The sequence below is a fragment of the Cyanistes caeruleus genome, chromosome 15 (assembly GCF_971803275.1).
Source record: "Cyanistes caeruleus chromosome 15, bCyaCae1.hap1.1, whole genome shotgun sequence".
Taxonomy (NCBI): domain Eukaryota; kingdom Metazoa; phylum Chordata; class Aves; order Passeriformes; family Paridae; genus Cyanistes; species Cyanistes caeruleus.
This window is the reverse complement of record NC_141715.1, coordinates 7573275-7587720: the sequence shown is the minus strand read 5'-3', so window position 1 is coordinate 7587720 and position 14446 is coordinate 7573275. Positions and strand designations below refer to the sequence as shown.

Below are 14446 nucleotides of genomic sequence, written 5' to 3'. Positions count from 1 at the left end.
CCACAACCCTGGATTGTGTTTTAGATATAAATCTTCATGTGTATCTATGAGTACAGAGTTGGAATGAATTTCAGATGCCTGAAAATAAATATGGCTCTTCTCTTCACAGCAACTCCACTGTTTCCAAAGAGGATTAAATAAATAACAGCATGCTGCTTAAACATAGCATAAATGTGCAAGATGAATTGATTTGAGGATTTGAAGGTGTTAATTTTGTTTGGGGAAATGGCTAAAGAGAGTACCATTAAAGATAAATGAATGGTTCTGGTCTCTAGCTGGCTGCTGGAGAATTGTATAAAGGTTTCAGGTCAGGTTTTTCACTGCTTGCAGGCTTTGCTTTGGGAAGTGCCTGTAAGCAGCAGAAACAGTCTTTAGCTGTGTCTGAAGACGTGGTTACAAGGACACACTCCCCGTCTCCATGGCAGGGGTCAATGCCCCCTCTGATGTGCTGAGACGTGTTTTCAGAGCACTGGGTTTAATCCACAAGGATCATATTCATGGGGACCCCCCTTCACTCCCCCCCAGGGTACACGTGAGGGGATGGAAACTGTATGTGTGGGCAGAAACAGGTCAGGAAGGTGGGAATGTCTTAGATTGGCTCGGCTGCGAGAGAAAATGCTTGAATAGCTGTACCCAGAGCTTCCTTCTGATAGGAAAAAGGCTCTATTTTAATGATGTATTTGATATGAAAGGGCACGGTGCTTCAGTGCATAGCTTGCAATAAGAGGAAAGTAGATATGACAGCTGAGGCTTCACAATGTTAGAAATAGGCATTTCAGACTTAAGACAAGAAAAACAAACACTAAAGGACAAATTTATGGTTGGAATAATAGACTGGTGGGTTTGGGGGGACAAGCTTGAAATAAGCTTCCCTTGACAGCTTCTATATTTGTCTCATGCTGCCTACTTTTCATGCAGCATCCCCACCCCCACAAACTCCTCAGCTCTAGGTAGAGCTGGAGGTTTAACTAATTCCTCAAAGCACAGCTGAATTGTCTTGGAAATTATCACTGCAAGTGCATATGCTGTGCTGCAGAGCAGGAGACACCACCCCACTTACAGCCTGGCTTTGCTGGGGTGGTAAGAAGGGCTTGTGGAGTGCTCAGGGTGTTAAGGGCCAGAACTCAAATACACAGGTAGCAAAATATATTTTGGTCACTGACAAAAGAAAAAAAAAGTAAAAAAACCCCAGCTTGTATTCAGGGAGGGAATCATAGAAATGGGAAATCAGTTTAAGAATCCAAGCCAGGGCACTGTTGCCTATATTTATATATGGGAGGGAAAGGAAGACATTTAATATATATGTGTATATATGTGTGTATAAATATATATTTGGAGTTGCTTGGTTACTCAGGCAGTTTGACAGCCAGGCACAGTTTGGCATTTGTGCCTTTGGGAGCTAGGAAGGATATGGAGAGATTGACAATCATTTGATAGCAACAGAGGAGGAGAATTTTTTCCCCACTACCCTTCCCTGCCAGGCATTCTTCTCTTCCACAGGTTCTCCTAGACACATATCACATTTCTCTGCATTATCATTAACCCTAGAAATTAATTAGTCTTAGCTCTTTCTAGTACACTCAATATTCTATTTACTTTGAACATGCTCTCTTCTTTTTATCCCCTTGAACCCTGGGGACATTATTAGTACTCAAGTACTCAAAGACTTAACCTACCCTCTTAAAATTGACTTTTCTATATCTGAGTACTTTTTTTTTCACAGATTGGCCAGTCTTAGCCATTTAAGTGCCCTTTTAAATACATTAGAAGAAAATACACCATTATGGATTTATTCTACTAAGCTCTTGATTTCTTCTCAATTTATTTTCTTTCCTAGAATTGTATATTTGCCTTTGCTTACCAATCCCTCAGCTTCAGGTTACTGACTTTTTAGACACACCTCTTGATTAAGTAATTGCTAAATGTTCTAAAATTGAACAGAATGTCATTCCAATTCTTAAACACACCAACAAATTCCTTGCACATTGTGGCCTTTTTAAGTAACAACGAGTTTAATTTCTATATAACCACACAAAGCTTTGTAAGGAAACTGTGTCATGTTCTACATTTTCACAAAGTTGAAGGGGTAGAAAAACTACCAGGATGACTGCTGAATAAATGACAGTACAAATAAAGCAGCTCAAGCGTGTGACACACTCAACTTTCAGGATCTCCTGGTATGCCATAGACACATTTCCATTAATAATTCTTTACTGTCTGGACCTACCATAAAATTTTCAGAGTTACCCATGCTCAGTTTTTTTTGTTTCTGCAAAACAAGATTTTCAGATAATATGACCGTATAGAAATATAGTTATGGCTCTTGAAAAGATGCACACATTTTTTCAGGTACTGAGGCCTTTAACTGATTCCCATTTTCAGGAATGGGACCTAAGTATTTCAGGCTGTTTCTTTTGTCTAGCAGAGAGATCAGAATACAATAGAAAAGATCTAAAGATGAAAAAAAACCCTACCACATTTGGAATTACTGAAGGTTTGCTTTCCTTTACTGGACATCTTGGGGATCCAAAACAAATGAGTTCCCTGTTCTTCCAATTTTCACCCTTATCATTAGAACTGTATTTTTCAGGAATACAAACTCAGTGTATCCAGTGTATCCAGTAAAACCAAAATGTTTTCTGTAGTAGTGGCTATTTACAGCCAGGGGAATATATTTGGCTGCTCTTTCTGCTGCCCCGTCTGGTTTCCTCTGACTCCAGGGAGTCTGTCCACACTGTGTTTTCAAAGCAGAGTCAGTGTGGTGCAAGGACAGCCAAGCTACTGGAGATTCATTATAGTCCCCCTGCTTTCTAGGATCACCTACATGCCTGTGATGGGTTTTTCTGTCGCACAAACCTGAACATGATGCTGCAGCCTCTGGCAGGAGGGGGAAGCCCAGAAACTGCCTGGAATACTGGTGCCCTTCAAGGATAGCACAGCTAGCAGAGATAATGCACACTCTATTATCTTCCCCAGTGAAGGACTGTATGTGCAAGGAATATTTTGCTTTTGTTGTATTTAATTTGGGGTTTCACTCTTGCTGTGTGTGCTGCTCCCTTTTCATGTTAGAGGAGACGAATAACTGCAATGGGTTCTGCTTCCAGAGCTGAGGGCAGGGAGATCTAAGCTGGTGCTCCACTCCTGGGGGGCACAGCCATCCCCTGGGAACACTTCACCCATGTGGTGGGATGTTTGCCTGTGCCTGAGGACAGGTGGTGTCAGCTGTAATCTTTATGGAAGGGTTTTCAATGATGTCTTCCTTAAAACCAGTCGAGGGTGTAAGCTTTTCAAGATGAAGCTTAGATACTTCAAAGACTTGATGATGCAGGGCTATTTCAGTAGTCAGGAAATCCTGAAAATGTCTTTTTAAGAAACCTCTTTCTTACATAACTGCCTTGCAAAAAATATACTTGAACCTTTCAATAGCAGCAACCAAAAGCTAAAAGGAAGCGAGTGCATCAGCTCATCTGCTGTTGTGATAGGTAATTTTATATATTGGCTTGCTAAATAATAAAGTAAAATAAATTAGTTCCTATCAAAAGTTTCCTGAATGCATTCAGCTGGAGCTTATTGTTATTTATTCATCTGTTGGATTGCCTTTGTAAAAAGCAAAGCTGCTTTGAGAGTGTATGTGACTGGAATAGTCTAAATGGAGAAGCCGTGAGCTGGGAAGGAAGCCAGCTAGTCATTAATTAAGGAGCTGTAGTTTGCAGTCAGACTTGGTGTATTGTGAAAACTGCCTAAAAAATCAGTGACTGAGCTGCTCTGGTTGCAGGGATGTCCCCACAGGGCTGTCCCCAGGTGAGCAGTGGTGGATGTGCAGCTCCTGCTGCTCCAGGTGCAGGAGCCTGAGCTCGGGGTGAAGGCAGGGCTGCTGCCAGGCAGGAATGTCCTGTCCAGGGCTGCCCACTGGGCAAAATCCCCACTGGGACTGGATCTCGTGTGGTCTCAGCATCGCCCATCCCACCACACCAGGCTGTGCAGGGCTCAGAGGAGAGTTACACTGCAACAGATCAGCTTCTAGCTTGACATGGCTTTATCTTCCTCTAAGACAGAGTGGGTTCTTTGCACCCAATCTATGCTGCCAAGTCTGCATTTCTGGCCACATCTAATGGCCACCACTGCAGAAATAGCTGGGGGAGATAAGAAAGCAAGTGACACAGCAGCTGTACTTTAAAACTAAAACCATTTCAGATCCTCCAGGTCTTATTTCATGGTGTTACTTTTCTGTCCTCTCTCAAAATCCTTGTGTAATGCAGTCAGGAGACGTGCCTGGCTAGCACAACTGGCCTTTTCTGTGTCACTATACTTGTAACCCTTCTGACTGCTGTATCAAACTGTGGTTGATGCCATTTCAATGGCTACAGGATTGTGTATTTAAATTATTCTTTATCTTTGTCATTTGAAATATGTACAGTTAACCAATTTGCGTTTGAAAATGATAGAGAGGAAGATTCACTGGAGAACAACAGCTGCTCAAACAAATGAAAAGCATTTTCTTATTTTATTTATCCTGGAACAGAGAGTGTGGATACAGCATCTGATCCTCCATGAGGTCTTTGCTTCTTGCCCAATTTCCAGCTGGATGACTGAGAGTCAGTGTGATCTGCTGACCTTCCTCAAGGTCTCCAGTGATGCCACCCAAAACAGAACAAAGCATCCTAGCTGGATGCCTTTCATGCTAATCCCTGAATCAATACATTTCCAAGATCATTATTGGGCTTTCATGCACTGCCAAAAGATTGTGTTCCAGCAGTTCTCTCATTCTCTGTGTTGTGTATCCTTTGGAGCATTCTACATTATAAATCATTTTAACTCTCATTGTATGTTGCACTCCCCTTGTGTAATAATCAGAAACGTGGGAAACCATTCCTTCATATCTTCCCAAACAGAGACTGGAAACGTTGAAGATAAAGAAAGATGGAAGAAGTTGCAGCTCAAATCCTTTTGAGTCCTTTAAATGAAACAGAGTGTTTGGAGAGTGCTGCCATGGCCTCACCTTCTGCTACATTCCTGTCAGGAAAAGCCAGGTTTCTTTGGTTGCCTAACAGAATGGCACCTAAATGACAACCTCCCACGGCTGGGATATTTATTTTACGTTAAAAAAACCCAAAGACATGCCAGAACTTCAGCATCCTACAGGCGAGGAGCGTGTTGCAAATGCTGATCTGTTCACGGGCAGGGTAAATCCTCCAGGGCTGAACCTGCACCCTTGGGCGGTGACTCTTGGCAGAAGAGCCGTGGGAGGTACAATGCCACTGTCTCCTGGGACATCAGCGAACACAAACTGCCTGCTATTGTGAGCGAGAACAAAGTCTGCGAGAGCAGCAGGCACCTTTGTCTTCTAATTAGCACCGATGGCTAAAGCTCTTTAGAGAAGGGACTTTCCCACTGTGTGTTTGCACAGAAGGAGCTGATCCGATGAGGGCAGCTGAATGCAGCGGTATAAATAATGAACTACACAATAAACACTGTGAGACTGGTTCAGTTGAGGGAGAAAAATAAACACGGCAAAGAAAGGCATTCATCATGTTAGAGATGCCATGTCAACACCCAGAAGAGATTCTTACAAACTTTCTCAAGAGTTCAGGTTAAAAACTTTATTCCATAAGTATAAAAAAAATGCTTTGCACACCAAACTTGGTGATGTCAAGCATCCACTCAAAGGGAGAACGAATACAGATTTCCTTTTCTATCTATATTCAGTGCCTGGTGTAAGTGACCTTTTGAAGAATTGGCTTTGCATATTCTCTCCAGGTGGCAGTGAAGAATTACTGCTTGATCTCTCCTCCAACAAGAAAAAATTAACGAAATATTTATTTCAACAATGGCTGTATATTCCCAGCCAGGGAACCTTGTGATGCACAGGGAAAACATTTCTGTAGTAAACCACAATAAGGGCTGAGAATGCTGCCAGTGCTGCAGAGCTCCGGGCTCAGAGCCACTCTCCTGGCTTTATTCAGAGGTTTTTATTGATCTAATCTACAGTGAGATGATCACAGGAGACACTCCTTACATTATTTAACTTGGATTTGGTGTTGGATGGGGAATTTTTTTTGTTTGTTTGTTTTGTTCTTTATTCTTCATTTGTGCTGTTATTAATACAACACATCATTAGTGAATTTCACAGGTAAGTGACTCTTGTCTCTCTTGACACATTGTTAATCAAGAGTGATGAAGGTGCTGCATCCCTCACACACTTGAGCTACCGTGACCAAGCCCAGGCTTGTGAACTAGCTGCAGTGCACTGCAGGGATGTGCCACAGCAGCACATGGGCGACAAGGGCACACAGGAACATTTTGTGGGGCGGGCAGCAATGCAGGCAGGGTCTCCCAATTCCTGCACTCCTCTGAAGAGAGCAGGAGCCAGCAGACCCACTTTAAGCAGACACACAGAGAAGCCAAAGCCAGGAAGGATATGTGAGATGCCAGATCTCCAAGAGATTGATATCTGACAGGAGGGAAAATACCCACCCAGACAAAAAAAGACCTGCCATTCTGAGGCCCTGCTCTGCAGAGATGTGATACTGGCCATCTGTTCATCTGCACATGGGTGCCTACCAGTCCTGAACTGGGGAGGCTCAGCATGCAGCAATGCTCAGCATTATTTGGGTCTGGCATTCCTGCCCCTGCTGCTCTCCCATCCAATTTACTCAATTTAGGAACTCGCAAGCAAGATTTTGATGACAGCTGCAATCATAACACCATAGATGGAGGGAATAAACAGACCAACTCTGAATAGCTACCAGTGTTTGTTTATTTTTACAAACAAGCATTTCTTCTGGAATTCATACTGCAAGAAAATCCGTGAGATTTCCAGAAGCAAAGGATGAAGTTGTGCTCCACAGAGGTCACTTCCAACCAAGTCACTGAGCCAGTGGGCAGCCTGTGACCCTGGTCCATGGAAAGGAGAGCCTTGTTTTCACATGTGCTCCTAGATAAATGTGGAAACTGGGCAAGAATGAAATGCACAGCTGAACTGCCAAATTTTAACAACTTATCACACTGTGTGTTGGCTGTTTGGAAGAGTTTAAGGTAATTGGGTGGTACAGCATCTGACTTAATGGGGCTCTGGATGTGGTGGTGGATCTGCAATAGAAACCGTATGGAGAGCACACAAGGTACCCCATCTTCAGTGCTTTCTTTCTCCTGTGTTTATTTCCCCTTTTTTCCAAACTACAATTGCTCATAAGGAAAATACCTGTCCGTTCTTTGCCTGTAGAAGGTCCTAACACACATCTGTGCTGCCACACCACCTCTCTGCACACGCACACACACCTAAAATGTCCAACTCCTCTCCCAAGCTTGTCAGAAGTAGTTATCATCATAGCCTGGGCTCTTGAGCCTGCGACGGGTAATGCTGAAACATCCAAACAGGAGATGTCATCCTGTCACCATGAATGACAGATGATTATGGCCCTTTCTAGATGCCTGTAATTAATGTTACTTTTAAACTTGGACATGAACATCCAGGAGCACAGTAAAGGGGGAAATCCTCCAGCAGCTTTGGATTTCTTTTCCTCTCCCTGCTTACTTGCCCTACAGGTCCTTCAGTAAATTAAAGAAATCACTAGCTGTTGCCTATAAAACATCCTAGAAGGGCAGGTGAAATTCAGAGCCCCAGATAAACACGTGGATAAGCATCAGAGCTAAGGCTGAAGCCATGGGTTGGGCACATGCCATCCTTCCCTGTCAGTGTTCACACAGGAACAACGTGGGAAAGGAGCCTCAGAGACAGGCTGTTATCTTGAAAATCAGGACTGACTGCTACCAATCTCTCTCTTTGCCCAGTGCCTCCTCATACCCCCTGCCACTGCTGGCTTTTATCACCTTTTTGCATCTATTTGTTTTCATTTTTGCTCCCAGCCTGTGGCAGGAGGTTTTGTTAGGGCCATGCAATTTTATATGTGGTAGATGAGTGATGGCAGCAGTGGGCTCAGGTACCTGAAGACTGTGGTTCAGAATAACAACTTCTTACTGCCTGTCTTGTATCTCTGTTTGACTACATGATGCTGAACATCAGTCAAAGGAGGATTAGGACTTTCCTGGTAATAGCTAAACAGCAAAATTAACAAGACGCCCAAGTTCTTCCAATAAAATAATGTATTTTTAGTCTATGGAGATTCAAACCAAGACTCAGCCAGCAAACAGGAAAAAAGCAAAACAAAGATTGTTGAAAGCTTATGTTTAAACAGTTTCAGCCCAAATATTTGCTGATCACACATACGCACACAAAATGCTGGTATGTTTTGCAATGAAGAGCTAGAGCCTTTAATTGCACAGGAAGCCAGGCTTGGGGATTCAAGACAAAATAAACATGCCCCCTGCAGAATTCACTGTAAAGACTTTACATTTATTTACATTCCTGTTTTTCTTTAACCTACATTTCCCCCAGACAGAGGGCTTGTTTTGGGTAATAATCTTTTCAAATAGGCCGAGTCTACTAAAAACTCTTTGCAATTCATTTAAAATATGGATTCTGAAATATACTGCAAATCCCTTTTGCTAAGATAAAAAAAGCAGAGAGAAGAAATAACATGCCATTTAATCTTTAGGCTCATCAACTCCTGGAAGATTATTTTGACAGTTAATTTGATGTATTTAACTGAACTTCCAGTCTACTCTCCTTGAAGAAAGCCATCATTTATGACTTGCTGTTGTGTAGGAGCATCCCAGATAGCTGCAGTGTCTTTTGAAGAAATATTTTCGAGGGGAAAGAGCATATATTAATGTTTTCTTGCTGTTCAGGCTTAGTTCTAAAATCCACAGTGCATCCTGTGTGCCTCTTCCCTTGCTCATATCAGCTGCTTCTGCCCCAGGGAGAGGGCAGCGGGGAAGACAAAATGCATGTGCTCAGACAAAAAGGCTGACGTCCCCATGGGGACACAGGGACACACAGCCGTGGGATGCTGCAAATCGGGAGGAGCAGCGTGTGCTGCTGCCCTGCACTGAGGCACGGCTGCAGGAGCTGCTCCTGCCCTTCCACTTGCCCCTCTTCTCTTGGCAGTGCTGCCTTGCCAAGTGCTGCTGCACAGGGACTGCAGAGCTTCCCCACCCCAAGGGGGTTTAGCCATCCCAGTCCTTGCAGAACCAGGGAGAGGCTGTGGCCACACAAACTATGATTTTGCAGGATTTATTGCTGTGGATTTGCACTTTTGGAAGCAGAAGGGCAGCAACCCCCACACCCTGACAGTGGGAGGGCTGGCTCTGAGCTCAGGTGCCAGCAGAGGCAGGACAGAGATGCCAGGCTGGGGACATGTCCTGGCACACGTGCAGTTAACTCAGCTTCCCATTAATCTGCCTTCCTTCCGTTGGGGGTTTTTGTGAGGTGAAGCTCATTGCACTGCAAGACACTGGGACGCTGCTGGAACTCTCAGGCACTGAGCACTCCTGCAGAAGCTCACTGCAAGTCAGAAAACAAGGGAGGCTTTTGTGTTACAAATAAGAAGTAGGTCAGATCCCACAAATGCAAACAGACAGGGAGGAAGGCGCTTGCGGTTCTTTACAGTCATCTTTGGGATTCACTTTGTAACAAGCACCAAAACCCCTGAAAGCACAGCACCCAGCCATGGAGAGCTGGCTCTTGCTGGGGTGCTTGTATCTGGGCATCACTTGTGGCCAGCACGCTCTCCTTGCACATCCACAGGCTCTGCTCCAGAGCCACCACCACACTTGTGTGAAACTCCAAAAATAAACCACATCAGACTGCAGGAGCTGGGATCAGACCCTTCACTTGGTTTAATAGAGCTCCCTGCTCCAAAGTGATGTTCTGCAGAACACCCCAGTGAACAGCACTCAGAGAAGCAGCAGTATTTCTGGACACAGAGAGAAAAGCCAGGCTCAATTTGGGCTCATTAGCATTTTTTAAATCAAGTTGCTGAAGCTGTGCTACCCCTCCATCACCTGTGTCTGGAGGGCTGAGGAGGGCAGTGGTTGCCCATTGGTTTAACCCAGTTTGAATTGTACCTGGCATGGCTGTGGGGAGAGGACAGGGTGGCACCAGCCTGTGACTGAAGCTCTGTCCCCTCCTCACTGTTTTACTGTCAGTTCAGCCTCACTCATTTGCCATTAATTCCCCACAATGCCTGTTTCAGACCAACCCATGCCACAGCCTCTAGGCACAGGCAGTGCTGCCCAGGTGGGACTGAGGGCAGTGTCAGCTGCCTGCTGCAGCTCTGCTCTTTGCAAACCAGCTTTGTCCCTGCATGGACAGAGTGAAGGAGACTCAGAGAGCAGGGGGACATAGAGAAGTTGCCATTAGCAGAACCAAGGTTATTCTCCTAAAACCCAGCCAAATGCTTTATCCCCTGACTGCAGTTTTAGGTATTTTTGACAAGCAAGTTTTTCACTGTGTATGTTCTTGTCCTTCCCGTTCTCTAAAAGCACAGTTTAGAGGAAATAAGCCAATTATTTTCCCAGGCAAGATTAAGGCTATAGTACCATTTAATTAAGCTGTTGTTTTAAATGTGCTCTGATGTTTTACCAGCCTGTTGAAGGCCTGGGAGACAATAAATACTTGTCTGCAACCTCTTTCTGTGTTCTGAGAGCACATTTTAATTACCACCCTCTATCCCATTTGCAGCCAGACAGTTTACAAGCTCTCCACCGTGGTGCAGATGAGTGATGGCACTTTTTGCCCTCCAGACAATGCCAGGCACTTGCCTGGGAAGCAGCTGAACAAAGAAGGCTCCTGGAGAGAAATAATTGAGGGCACCAAACAATTTACAGGACAGCATCTCCCAGCTTGTCTCTTCCTGACATAAGAAACCCATAAACAGGCCAGATCTTCAGATACGGAGTTTTATTGAGTAAGGATAATAAATAGGAACCAGGTAACAGTGTCTTAATCATTGTCCCCAAGTCTCAAAATCTTTGGGTCAAATTGTTTTGTTGTCAGACTTTGACCTCCCAGCCCCAAATCACAGCAAAGCCTGAAACATCAGCTGCAATTTCCAGAAACCACCCCAAATGTGGGGGCTCCCAGGAGCGTATTTTTCTTGTGCATATTTTCCCTCCAAAGGCTGAAGTACCAAACAGTTAATTAGCTGATTGTGGGTACAGTGGCATGAGAACAAATTCACCCAGCTGCAGCCTTCCTTGATAGAAATATTCCACCTGGAAACCCTTTGGGCTGATCTAAGCCCACTAAAACATCTTTCTACTGTCTTGAGACAATTTAAGACACAGCTCTGCTGGTACCCGAAGCAAGGCAGAGTTGTCTGGTTGAGAAAAACAACCCTTAGTGCCAAAATCACACCTAACCACTCTGCTGATGCTCAAAGGATAATGCCAGGTAAGGATTGCTCCTGATCAGTTTAACCTTCACTGTGCTCATCCTTGGGAAGTACCAAATTAGTTAATCACAGCAGCAGTAGAGAAAAAACATTCTCATCATAAATATTCACAGTATCACATGCAATACAAAAAATCCTGTCTAAATGAAGGAAAATAAATTAGAAGATACTGGCCTGCTGATTAAAACTTACACACACTCCCACCATCGGCTGACATTTGCCTGCTCTTCAGATACTGCAGTCACACAAACACAGCCCCTCTGGCTGCTGGTGACATTAAAGGCTGAAACTCTCCAGATTTTAGGAGGAACAGGGATGATGGGAACGACATTCACTCATGTTTAATCCTAAGATTTCTCCATGCTTGCTGCTGAGCCCTGCCCAGAAAGGGTGCAGAGCCCAAATCCTGCCTGTACCAGGGCAGAGCATCAGGGCAAGGGAAGGGGCAGGGCCATAAGGACCAGCTCAGAATTGTCTTGCTGACACCAGAACCCCAGAGACCAGCACCCACCAGGTAGAGGATTTGTTCTGAAACTCATACCTGAGAAATATATTCAAATAGTAGTGATTGTTTGGCTCTAAAAATCTGATTTCCCTTGAAATTTTGCATGTGCCTATATTTTTCCTTATTGTAATTAAAATCAAACTTCATAGAAGTTATATCACTAGACCCAAGTTTGATTCAAAGAAAGCAAAATTATAAAATAGGAGTAAAAGGATCACCCCTTGCACTCCCTACCAAGCCATGATTAATTTTTCATTTACAATTATTTTCTGTGCAGCACTCAAGAGTTCAGGTAGTAACATTAAAAATTCCCTGTGCCCTCAGATTTCCCTAATTAAAATTGACAACCCTCATTTTGAGCCACAAACATAATTACCCAGTCCTCCTCACTGACTTGATAGCTGAGGTTGTTTGTTGAAAATTTATGAGCATTGGAGAAGACGAACAACAAAGCTGAGGCTCTGAGAAACCTCTCAGCTCCTGCCTTTGAAGTCAGGAGGACGCCAGCAGCAGGAGCAGCTCGGAGGCTGCGCACAGGGTCCCTTCCTGAGGCTGTGCTGTCCCTCTCACCTGTGACAGTGACATCCACAGGACTCGTGGTCCCACTCCAGGGGTTGGGAGGGATCCCTCTGAACTGCTTTTCTGGAGTGTTTGCAGAAACATCAGGGCAGATCCTAAACCCCAGGTGCGTGAAAGCTGAGCTGGGGTTGCCTCAGGATGCCCTAAAAAGAGAGGACATCACTTGTGTGGTCACTTTGGTGTTTGCCTGTCCCTGTTTGAGAAGCCCCTGCCATCACCCCAAGCCAGAAGCCCAGCTAAGCTTGGCTTCCTTTGATAGCATCACATCACACATGCCAAGCCACTCTTTCCAAGAGTCTGAAGAACAGTTTCCCCACGTAAGTATACAATTAAAAAAATTCCCCCCAGGTTTTCCAGCATTACCTTATCACCTACAAACCCCTCATGTCTCACCACCTGCACAAAATCCTGTCTGAAATGAATAAGTTCAGTCTGAGGTTGTGTAAAACCAGCCCCATGCAACCCATTCATCCCTCCTAGTCTGGGTTTTGAGGAATCTGAATTTCCCCCTGCCCAGGAGCACATTTATACCTGGAACACATGATGCTGCCATGCCTCCTGGGGATAAGGGGCCCAGTGGGTGCAGAGGATGTTAATGGCATGCAGGATGTAGGTGGCAGGCACCAGGTGTCAGCCAAATAACAATTTACATCAGAGGTGATGTCTAGGGAAAGCAGTGAAAAGGAAAAAAAAAAGTGATGCATTTCACTGACTGTTTGCTCTATGTCTGTTTAGAGTTTTTCCCAGCCTTGCTCACAGGGAGAAGGATAGAATCTCATTTTTGGGATGTGAAACTCAAATGCTACTTAATGCAGAACAGCAAAGCCTTTTCTCCAGGAAAAGCCTCTATCTTTCCTGTATTTAAAGGTGATGAGAACATGGTGTTCTTTTGTCTACCAGCTCTTGGACAGCCCAACCTACTCCAAATGCCAGGAATCTGGGAACTGGGGGAAAAAGAAAAATGGAGAAGAGGCTGAAGCACAGAATGAGGATTATTAGAAATGTGTGTGTAAATGAAATAGCCTGCTGAGAGCTAGGCAGCATCACTGAGAAAGGCAATGTGGAAACAGACAGAGCAAAGCATTAATATTCCCTTTTTGGTCCAGGTTTTCCATACATTCACAGCAAAAGCAGTTCAAGTGCACTCTGTTCTCCCCTGGACTTCCCCCCAACCAAAGGATGTTGTAGTTCTGCATCTTTAAAGAAGCTGTAACTCTATCTGTAAAGGACAAAATAATTTTTTACATGGAATGTAAAGTGATTGAAATGGTCATCAAAATGGCTCATTTTGAAATACTGAAAGGATGTTTTGAACTTAAGAAGTTTTTCTTTCAGCAGTGGTATGAAGCAGCAGCATGGTGAGGCCAAGAATCGATTAAATATTTGGATATTGGTAAATCTACTGGAAAAAGTTCAGTTAAAAATGCAGCCTACTTCTGCTTCCAGGCAATAAAGGGTTCTTCCTCTGACTTCAGGTTGTTCCTAACATTTGTGTCTCTTCTGCTGTTTTCCCTCAGGCCACTGCTATTTCATCAATAACCAACAGGAAAAATGACAAACTGCCAGAGAGCAATTAATATCCATCCATTTCCTCTTGCATTAGCAAAACACTCCATTTACAAACCAGCCCTGCATGCTGAAAGCAAGACACGTGCCATGATTGTGCCCATTTGTCACCAACCAACGCCTGCTCAGAGGGGGACCAGGGACAGCGCCAGTCCCCAGGGTCTAATCTCGAACTAAGGCCCTGGAGAAGCCTCTGGAAAGATAACAGTGAGATTAGGGTAGCCCAGAATCACCCCAGCTATGGTCTGGATGAATGAGGACTGGGACTTCCTCTGGAGACTTGAAGAATGTAGGTTTGTGCAAGCAACAGGGTATAGCTCAAACCCCAACTTTCTGAGTGCTATCGATCCTGCACAGGAGAAACCACCCAGATTTTTAGCAGAACTGCAGGGGAGAGATTTTCCTGCTCTGCCCAAAACCAGGACAGGTGGAAGGTCACAGCAGATGCTTTGCTTTTCTCACCAGGGCAGGAGAGGTAAAAGGAGTTGCAGAGGTCTATGAG

At 44.4% G+C, this 14446-nt stretch overlaps 1 long non-coding RNA gene across 2 annotated transcripts in view; it reads left to right on the top strand.

Moving 5' to 3' along the window:
* Positions 1 to 14446, top strand: part of LOC111935563 (uncharacterized) — a 27922-nt gene extending 13476 nt beyond the window's left edge. Inside the window, exons 4-5 of one of the 2 annotated variants that reach the window (XR_002867733.2) lie at positions 10583 to 10832; positions 13896 to 14446. This is a non-coding gene — a long non-coding RNA (uncharacterized LOC111935563). The remainder of the gene's footprint in view (positions 1 to 10582; positions 10833 to 13895) is intronic. The other variant, XR_015276703.1, reaches the window with a different exon arrangement.